Source organism: Schistocerca americana, chromosome 2 (genome assembly GCF_021461395.2).
Source record: "Schistocerca americana isolate TAMUIC-IGC-003095 chromosome 2, iqSchAmer2.1, whole genome shotgun sequence".
Taxonomy (NCBI): Eukaryota; Metazoa; Arthropoda; class Insecta; order Orthoptera; family Acrididae; genus Schistocerca; species Schistocerca americana.
In genome coordinates this window covers 947,865,421-947,876,697 of record NC_060120.1, presented here as the reverse complement: position 1 = coordinate 947,876,697, position 11,277 = coordinate 947,865,421, and the positions used below count along the sequence as shown (strand labels likewise).

General features: G+C 43.5%; 1 pseudogene; it reads right to left on the bottom strand.

Annotated features, from left to right (window-relative positions):
• Window positions 1–4,828: 4,828 nt before the first annotated feature.
• LOC124597222 lies at window positions 4,829–4,946 on the bottom strand (annotated as a pseudogene).
• Window positions 4,947–11,277: the final 6,331 nt, after the last annotated feature.

Sequence of the window (11,277 nt, the reverse complement as noted above, 5' to 3'; positions counted from 1 at the left end):
ATCGTCCTCTAACGGCTCCTTGAATTCCTCTCGCGTAGTTATTCATCGGAGCTCAGATGGAGGTTTATTGGTTGTCACTCTTCCCATGTATGCAAATCTGTAAGAGTGAATGCAAATCGAATCGCTTCACATGTGATCTTGATCCACCGCCACCCTTTTAGCTCTTTGAAGGCTGGGCATCATTTTAACCAACCACATGTGTAAACGCTTTGAAAGGGCAGTGATCAGAGTAGCTAACCACATATTTGTCTCAGTTGTCTCAACTAACAAACTAACTGTTGATTTAAGTTTTACTAGACGGTACGAGAATCACAGTGTAGGACTTTTGTCACGTGTTTAGTACACGAGGTGATATTTCAGGTATTTTTGGTATTGTTCGTGGAAGTCTCGTGCACTTTTCTCTGTTCTTTAGACGGCTGATTTTGGTAGTAATTATTTATATTCATGTGTCGACCGTCCGTTAATCGACATGTAATGTTAATTTTCACTGGAATAGAATATTCTGCATTTCATATTCGAATTTTCTGTGTGATTAGTGGCACTAATCACCGGCCTTCTTCTCCATCCAGTACGTCTCGCCAAAAAAGAATAACAGATGAAGAATGTTACCGAACATTAATTAATGAAATTCCTTCTAGTGACAACAGCCTTGACAGTGTTGAAAGTGGTGACTAGGACCCCGCATTCACTTTCGACGTGAAGTGTAAAAGAGTTTGTTGGCTCCAAAAATAGTTTCAGTGAATGCTGCTTCATCTCCTGTATACAAAATTACATTACTGGGCATTAAAATTGCTACGCCAAGAAGAAATGCAGATGATAAACGGGTATTCATTGGACAAATATATTATACTAGAACTGACATGTGATTACATTTTCATGCAATTTGGCTGCATAGATCCTGAAAAATCAGTACCCAGAACAACCACCTCTGGCCGTAATAGACCTTGATACGCCTGGGCATTGAGTCAAACAGAGCTTGGATTGCGTGTACAGGTACAGCTGCCCATGCAGCTTCAACACGATACCACAGTTCATCAAGAGTAGTGACTGGCGTATTGTGACGAGCCAGTTGCTCAGCCTCCATTGACCAGGCGTTTTCAATTGGCGAGAGATCTGGAGAATTTGCTGGCCAGGGCAGCAGGCCAACATTTTCTGTATCCGGATTGGCCCGTACAGGACCTGCAACTTGCGGTCGTGCATTATCCTGCTGAAATGTAGGGTTTTGCAGGGATCGAATGAATGGTAGAGCCACGGTTCGTAACACATCTGAAATGTAACGTCCACTGTTCAAAGTGACGTCAATGCGAACAAGAAGTGACCGATACGTGTAATCAATGGCACCCCATACCATCACGCCGGGTGATACGCCAGTATGCTGATGACGAATACACGCTTCCAATGTGCGTTCACCGCGATGTCGCCGAACACGGATGCGACCATCATGATGCTGTAAACAGAACCTGGATTTATCCGAAAAAATGACGTTTTGCCATTCGTGCACCCAGGTTCGTCGTTGAGTACACCATCGCAGGCGCTCCTGTCTGTGATGCAGGATTAAGGGTAACCGCAGCCGTGGTCTCCGAGCTGATAGTCCATGTGCTCGCAAACATCGTCGAACTGTTCGAGCACATGGTTGTTGTCTTGCAAACGTCCCCATCTGTTGACTGAGGAATCGTGACGTGGCTGCACGATCCGTTACAGCCATGCGGATAGGATGCCTGTCATGTCGACTGCTAGTGATACGAGGCCGTTGGGATCCAGCACGGCGTTCCGTACTACCCTCCTGAACCCACCGATTCCATATTCTGCTAACTGTCATTGGATCTCGACCAACGGGAGCAGCAATGTCGCGATTCGATAAACCGCAATCGCAATAGGCTACAAATCAACGTTTATCGAAGTCGGAAACGTGATGCTACGCATTTCTCCTCCTTCCACGAGGCATCACAACAACGTTTCACCAGGTAACGCCGGTCAACTGCTGTTTGTGTATGAGAAATCGGTTGGAAACTTTCCTCATGTCTCAGCACGTTGTAGGTGTCGCTACCGGCGCCAACCTTGTGTGAATGCTCTGAAAAGCTAATCATTTGCATATCACAACATCTTCTTCCTGTTGCGTCTGTAACACGTCACCTTCGTGGTGTAGCAATTTTAATGGCCAGTAGTGTAATTTACCATCCGTGATCAAGAACACAAACCATACGTAGACGAGAGTATTCGCCACGAAAGCAGTAAACATCGGCCTATTGACTCATCATCTAGAGGATGTGCAGTTTGCAGTTCAAGAAAAACCCTGGTCGGAATTGTGCGGATGTGTTCAGCGTACAAAGTACTTCTGTCCGAGAGCAGGCAACAACTGTTTCAAGAGATAACACGATAATTAAAAGAAAGTTATACCAAAGCTGAAACACCAGCTATCCAAATTGTATAGTGTGATGGGACGATGGTTAGCTGCGACGACCACATTTAACGCTAATATTTTGTTAACAAAAATTTTGTTAACCACAATGAGCAATATTTTGTTGTTGTTATGGTGCATTTTTACAAAATACTTTAGAAAATGTATTACAATAATGAAACTAAAGTATTACAAGTGTATCAAGTTTGAAATATGTAAATTATTGTTCGTACACCTCTAGTACAAATTTTTATGGCGTTTACCTGCCCCTAAAAAAGCGCCATTAGCGCGCAACTATTTCCCCATCTTGAGCTCCGTGGTTACCCTGTAACAAGTTTCATCAAAGCAACGGCGGACGAGTCGCTAATTACATACATGTTTTTTCGTTCCACTGGTGGCAACGGTATCTGTTCTTCTGCACAGCTTCACGCAAAACGACGTGCAGAAATGTTTTATACTACAGGAGGAGTATATGTAGAACCTCGTCGTTTTAGCTAGATCTACATCGAAAGCGACCTCCACTAATTGAACCCGCTTGGTAACACCTTAAAATTGCGACGTCAGATCTTGTACACGATATTTTCCTGCAGCTAAACACTCCTGGCCACGAAAGCATTTCGATATTTCCATCAGGCTCCCGTTACTCAGCATTGATTGAAAAGACTTCAGTTCTAACTTCAGGCCACTTATTGCCTGTTTATGTCGCCCGTCTTCACTTGCTCTGTCAATATCTCTTTCCGCGTTTGGCTTTAATGTAATTAAATTCATTGACCGCACCTATGCAGCCATTCTCTACATATATTTATTCCATATTACTGTGTTCTCATCTATTTCTGCTCACCACCTGTATGAATTTATTATTTATTCTATTTTTCCCATTACATGCTTTCGTATCTCTTAAAATAATTGATTTCTATACTTTGAAAATATCTTTCTTTTTTCTTATTTAAAGTACACGACTGACATCCGTATAACAATCGTCAGAGACAAGCCATCAAGTAAATATTTGTTTGGGTTTCTTTCCGTACAGGGTGCCTGTTGGTTATTCCACATATCATGCTCAACATGTCCACTTGATTTTATGTTATTTTACGTAGAACTAATTGAATACAGGAGGAAAGGTTTACACGATCAGTGTAATCCATTCGTAATACGCGTTATAAGCAGAAAACTATCCAGAATAGAAGAGTGGAAAAACGTATTGTAATAACTGTGGGCGTGTAAGTTTCCTTGTTACTTCTTACAAATTATACAAGATAGATCATAGCACTAGAGTAAGAAAGTAGCAGAACTCAAACTTTCAGAAGAAATTGTTTCACCAGTATCCGTTTTATGCTGGCTTCTTGAAAAGCAAAAGTCTTGTAAAAAACACATTCAGCTTCTACGGAGTTTAGGATAGTGTTTGCGATTGTTATGTGATGTAAGCTATGGAATATAATGAAATACGAAGTGCATCCACCAAACATTAGTTTAAGGTTATCCATTACACACTAGTAATTAAAAGTGCTTATGGAAACGTTGGAACTTACAGTGATGTGAATGTGTTCGCCCGAGCAGCAGTAATATTCCTTTAAGTTGTAACAGCTTTTCGGTTTTTACCTGGAAAAAAACATGAAACCGATGATTCAGCATCGTCCGTGATTATGTATACAGTATACAATCGAATCATTAAATACTGATATGCTACACATACATATATGGACAATGTAACTGAGAAGGCTGCTTGAGGTTATTCTTTTCAGTTGCAGCTGAGATTGTACGAGTTTGGTCTTAGAATCGTACACCCAATAAAGGAAAAACGACAGCTGCACGCGGTACTAAATCATTTAAAGAGTTCATCGCAGCTACGATCCCAGTTTCCTCCTAGTGGTGGTAGCAGTTGTGGTAATAGTATTGCTACTATTAATGTTATTTATTAGTCAGTAATGTTATTCATATTGTCTTCATATACATCAAATCTGTTTCAGTTCTATTACTCGCAATGCTATTTAATTTCAATTATCGCCATTTCTTAAGTAACTTCCTTTGCGTGTGAAATCCATATCCGATGTAAGAAAGGGGCTGAAGGCCTTGATCTCACAAGGTTAAATGTATAAATACATAAAATATCATTGTCTTAAACTGTAGCACGCTTATTAAAGGAAAAATCCAAATTATAACTCTTACACAACTGCTGCTGAGGATGATAATTATCCAGACATACATGTATTACAAAACTAAACTCCGCCCGAACAGGTCTTGAAAGGCCCAACGGGACCGACCGGCCGCCGTGTCATCATCAGGCCATAGGCTACACTGGATGCGGATATGGACGGGCATGTAGTCAGCACACCGCTCTCCCGGCCGTATGTCAGTTTACGGTATCGGCGCCGCTACTTCTCAGTCAAGTAGCTCCTCAGTTTGCCTCACAAGGGCTGAATGCACCCCGCTTGCCAGCAGCGATCGGCAGACCGGATGGTCACCCATCGAACTGCTAGCCCAGCCCGGCAGCGCTTAACTTCGGTGATCTCACGGGAACCGGTGTTACCACTGTGGCAAGGCCGTTGGCATACATATATCACAGATCTTCTGATATTACACTGGTCATGCATTTTCCTCTAACCACGTTCCACGACTTTCCCAAATCTATTGAGGTAAATGCCTGGTTGATTCCTTTGAAAACGACTCGTTTTATTTCCTTTCCCTCCCTGTGCGAAAAGTGTTTCTAAGCCATCACTGACAGTATATTCTAGCACTATGTATTCAAGTGAAAGAGCTGCACAAATTGAGTGAATAACGCGTTGGTCCACATTTGGCCCTTATGCAAGCAGTTATTCAGCTTGGCATTGATTAACTGAGTTATTGGATGTACTCCTGACGTTTATCGTGCCAAATTCTGTCCAGTTGGTGTGTTAGATCGTCAAAATCCCAAGCTGACTGGAGGGCCCTGCCCATAACGCTCCAACCGTTCGTAGTTGGGGAGAGAACTGGCGAACCTACTGGCGAAGATAGAGCTGGGAGAGCTTGAAGTCAAACGGAAGTCTCGCTGTGTGCGGGCGGGCATTATCTTGCTGAAATGCAAGCCCTGGATGGCTTGCCATCAAGGGCAACAAGTATGGCCTAGAATATCATCGACGCGCCGCTGTGCTGTAAGAGTAATGACAACCAGAGGGGCCCTTCAATGAAAAGAAACGACACCCCGCACCACCTTAGTTGTCTGGCTGAATGTGGAGCAACAGTCAAGTTCGTATCCCACCCATGTCTGGGGCGCCTGCAGACACGTATTCGGGCTGCACTCTCACTGACTGGAGTAGACGTGTCTTCAGTGATGAGTCACGCTTCGAACTGAGCTCCGATGACCAGTGAACATATGTCTGGAGACGCACCGGACAGTGTTCGGATACCAACTTGACTGCCCCGCCACAAGGACCGAGACCCAGAAACGATTTTCTGTGGTGCCATTTCTTTTCATAGCAGGACCGCTTTGGTTATTATCCGCGGCACCCTGCAGCACAGAGGTACGTCGAAGATTTTATGTCTCGTTTTGTTGTCCTTCATGGCAAGCCATCCTGGGCGTACATTCCAGCAAATAATGCTCGCCCGCATACGGTGAGATATTCCATTGCTTGTCTTCGTGCATACCAAACTCTACCATGGCCGGCATCCAATTCGACATTCTGATGATCTGAAGTGACACTCTGACAGAATTTGCCACAATAAGCCTGAGGAGTACACCTAAAAACTCTATCAGTCAATACCAATTGCGTTAGTCCAGAGGTGAACCAATGAGTAACTGGCTTGCTCAATTTCGTGAAGCTGTTTCTCTTGAATAAATGATCCAAGTTTTCTGAAACTGCGATAATTTGAGTGTCTGTACATGTAAATGAAACCTACTAATTTCCGTCCCATTCGATAATTCCTTCGTGATTGTATGTTTTAGGTGACGTCCAGTGACTAGTTCGCGTTCAATGTTAGTGAGCTCTCCTCACTGGCCAGTTCCGCTGTTATTGCTTCTTTATTCACATTACAGTACTCGCGGCCCCCTTTTAATCTGGCGGGTCTCGACTCTACATCGAGTGATCAATCCGGCATTACGGAGCGATGTCGAGATACTTTTTCCAAAGCTGTTTCACAGAGGAAGACAGCACTGTAGTGCCCTCTCTATATTGTCGCACAGATGACAAAATGGTAGATATCGAAATAGATGACAGAGGGATAGAAAAACAATTAAAATCGCTCGAAAGAGGAAAGGCCGCTGAACCTGATGGAATACCAGTTCCATTTTACACAGAGTACGCAAAGGAACTTGCCCCCTTCTTGCAGCCGTGTAGCGTAGATCTCTAGAAGAGCGTAGCATTCCAAAAGATTGGAAAAGGGCACAGGTCATGTCCGTTTTCAAGAAGGGACGTCGAACAGATTTGCAGATCTATAGACCTATATCTCTAAAATCGATCAGTTATAGAATTTTGGAACACGTTTTATGTTCGAGTATAATGACTTTTCTGGAGACTAGAAATCTACTCTGTAGGAATCAGCATGGGTTTCGAAAAAAACGATGGTGTGAAACCCAGCTCGCGCTATTTGTCGACGAGACTCAGAGGGTTCCCAGGTAGATGCCGTGTTTCTTGACTCCCGCAAGGCATACAATTTCCCACAGCCGTTTACTGAACAAAGTAAGAGCATATAGACTATCAGACTAATTGTGTGATTGGATTGAAGAGTTCCTAGACAACAGAACGCAGCATGTCATTCTCAATGGAGAGAAGTCTTCCGAGGTAAGAGTGATTTCAGGTGCGCCGTAGGGGAGTGTCGTAGGACCGTTGGTATTCACAATATATATAAATGACCTTGCAGATAACATCGGAAGTTCACTGAGGCTTTTTGGGGATGATGCTGTAGTATATCGAGAGGTTGTAACAATGGAAAATTGTACTGAAATGCAGGAGGATCTGCAACAAATTGACGCATGGTGCAGGGAATGGCAATTGAATCTCAGTGTAGACAAGTTAATGTGCTGCGAATACATAGAACGAAAGATCCTTTATCATTTAGCTACAATATAGCAGGTCAGCAAATGGAAGCAGTTAATTCCATAAATTATCTGGGAGTAGGCATTAGCAGTGATTTAAAATGGAATGACCATATAAAATTGATCGTCGGCAAAGCAGATGCCAGAATGAGATTCATTGGAAGAATCCTAAGGAAATGCAATCCAAAAACAAAGGAAGTAGGTTACAGTACACTTGTTCGCCACTGACTGAATACTGCTCGCCGGTGTGGGATCCGTACCAGATAGGGTTGATAGAAGAAATAGAGAAATCCAACGGAGAGCAGCGCGCTTCGTTACAGGATCTTTTAGTAATCGCGAAAGCGTTACGGAGATGATAGATAAACTCCAGTGGAAGACTCAGCAAGAGAGACGCGCAGTAACTCGGTACGGGCTTTTGTTGAAGTTTCGAGAACATACCTTCACCGAGGAGTCAAGCATTATATTGCTGCCTCCTACGTATATCCCGCGAAGAGACTATGAGGATAAAATCAGAGAGATTAGAGCCCACACAGAGGCATAACGACAATCTTTCTTTCCACGCATAACACGAGACTGGATTCGAAGGGAGAACCGATAGAGGTACTGAAAGTACACTCCGCTTGCGGAGTATGGATGTAGATGTACTGTACTTCCTGCTCTGTAATCCCGTTTGTCACCACGCGCATACCCAGCGGCGGAGGAATGTCGAGCAGCTGATACGCCCTACCCCCATCGCCCCTTCTAGAAAAAAAAACCTTCACAAACTAAATTTGCATTCTGCCCCGCCAACTGACAGAATTATCATCTCAGTCTGGAGAAAGCCAGAACACGTAACGGACGTTGGCAGTAGGCGTACGAAAATCACAAAATCTCAAAAGTACATGTTGGCCCACGGGAAAGAGCATACTTCCAGTTTGTCTCCTCGATAAGATGTACGTATGCTCGCGCCATCTGCTGCATCTAAATGGACCACATAATAAGCCATCGAGTTCAGTGTGGACTGAATGCCAGGCTGGGGGCATATTGAGGCAGTGTAGGAGTTCAATCGTGCACGAGCGTTGCGGTGGTTTAACGCACAGTGTACCGTGGAAGAGACAGCCATTTCCGTGTTCCAGGCAGAACGACAGTATTCACATGGATAAAACAATGAAATGATATATGTTCTGTAACAATTGTGAAGCATAAGGAATCTGAAATAATGGTTCGAACGCCGGAAAATTTCCGACGAGTTCGTGCAGTTCTGCAACGAAGCCAACAGAGACCTGTCTGTCACCATTACAGACGTAAGAAATCCCTCACACGTCTTTGCAGAGGTTTCTGAAACAGGATTAAAAGTTTCATTCTTACAAGCTGCAAGTGGCTAAACAGTTACGCGCAAGAGATAAGCGCAATGTCTCCACAAAATTACCGGGCAGAATTGACCAGAATGACGGATTTCTCACAAAACTTGTGATGTTTGGCGAGACAAACTTTTATCCGAATGGGTTTTTCCATAAACAAAAATTTTGATATCAGTCAGACATATGCTCACAGCTCATTCATGAAAAGGCCCAGGGTTATCCAACGGTTGTCGTCTGGTGTTCTGTTGTACAGCGCGTTGCAATCGTCGGGCCATATTCTTTTGAAGAGAACAACGGCCGGCCAGTAATGTCAATTCCGAGCGGCCATGATTAACAGTTTCTTCATTCCACAGCTGCAGATACATCGCTGTGTAAATGCGATATGGCTTCACCCCATAGGGGCCACAATTCAGCGATTACAAAATGGTTCAAATGGCTCTGAGCACTATGGGACCCAACTGCTGAGGTCATTAGTCCCCTAGAACTTAGAACTAGTTAAACCGAACTAACCTAAGGACATCACAAACATCCGTGCCCGAGGCAGGATTCGAGCCTGCGACCGTAGCGGTCTTGCGGTTCCAGACTGCAGCGCCTTTAACCGCACGGCCACTTCGGCCGGCTCAGCGATTACACTGTGGTGTCACTCTGCATCGATAACTCGCGCGACTCGATGACATCCGATGGCGGATGAGATCGCCTGATATTCCAGCCCTTGCCTTTTACTGTGGGGTCTTCTCAAGAACGAAGTTTTTTTACATCAACATTATACATTGACGTGTTGAAAGCCGCAGTCAGGGATGAGAGGAAGGTTAAACCTCAAGAAATGTTTGTTAACGTTATGAGGAGCTTCCGCCAACGTCTTCAGAGCAACATCGTCAGTGGTGGAAGCCATTTTCGTGGTGTAATCTGTAAAAAAATATTCGAGTGTTTGGCTCTTTAGTAATGGCAATGAGTGTGGAACAGTTATTTATAAGTCATATCGCTGTTAATATACGCTAAAACTCTCAATAACCAAATGAAAATGTACTGCTTCCCGTGTGCCACCCTGAATTTCGCTGTTTACCGCGAAATAACATGAGTTTCAACCGCCCCCCACCTCTCCCCCTCCCCCTTCCCGCCCCTCTGCTTCTCCACTTCACTCTGGTACCTTAACTGCAGCTCAGATTCGTGTTTGTCACCATTAGCAATAATCGTCAGTTTCAGATAAACCGGAGCGGATAAGCAAAAAAATAAAGTCAACCAAGGCTTACAGGAGGTTGGATTGTAGGTCTGTATTCTGCCTCACGTAGGCAATAGAGTATCTTCCACGAAATTAAGGCACAGGAAAATTGGTTACCAGCGGTAAAATGACAAAGAAATTCAGTCGAAATTTAAAATTTTCTTAGACGACGTCCTTGTCTATTGACGATAATATGACTTGAGAGACCAAAACCTCTCTACCATTCGTGACCAAGCAATATTATTTTCATATATCCATTGTCAGACACTGGGAGGGTGGTATCGCCCAAATATCGCGGCGTCACACCAAAGTCGACAAAGCACATCGATACCAGAGACTTCAGCGATGTCTCGCTGCAATCCACAACTACGGGTGGGAGAGGTTGAAGAAGACACATCATCTTTCTCCCAGCACATCAACGTGCTCGCACAGAGGTCAAGATAGAGGCGAACTGGTAAGAGTTTTGCCCAATTCGTGACATCAGCTGAAGCAGTCAACATCATCATCATGTCATTGTCATTATCATCATCATCATCATCATCTAGTAGGAATAAAAAGTTATTCAACTCTCAGATGGACATGTACTTTTGTGAATGTTGAACATTGTACTTCAAAAACAGATTTTGTGACTATGCATCAAAGGATGCTTTAATAGTCAATGACAGTCGTTTATATTTAACGCAAAGAATTGTATCAAGTCAAGTAAATCTTCTTATCAGACATGTAATATAGTGAACTGATATTTCATACATTGTAGATGCAATAAGCCATCTCCCAGAATAGTCAAAGAACCCACAGTTATGGTTGGACAATTGTTGTTACTTCTGGTCATAACAGAAAGTATGCAATTTCCAGCACGCTATTAAAATTCTAAAACGTGTGTAAAGTTTTTATTGTTTATTATGTAATAGGGAATTACGGTGTTTCTGATTAATTACGAAAACTGGCATGGGTGAAAGTATATTGTAATAGAATCTAAAACGCTACAGTAAACGAGTTCCTGCGTCGTGGACCGTATGAAAGGAGCGTTCCCCCCTGTTTGTCTTCTCCACGAAATGCGGCACCACACGCAGGCCACAAATCTGTGACCGCTCCATTTCCGTGATTAACAACGCCCAAACTGCGACTGCTTTTAATGGAATTAGGAAGCTGTTACCACTACTGTTCTTATCGTGACTGACTGGAGAGAAGGACAATGTGGTTCCTAGTTAAATAAACTAGTTCGACCGCTGACAGTCGAGTCCATTAACGCCCAACTACTGACAAATAAGTTGTACCTAGTTAAATAGACAGAATCCACTTTGGGCGCTGA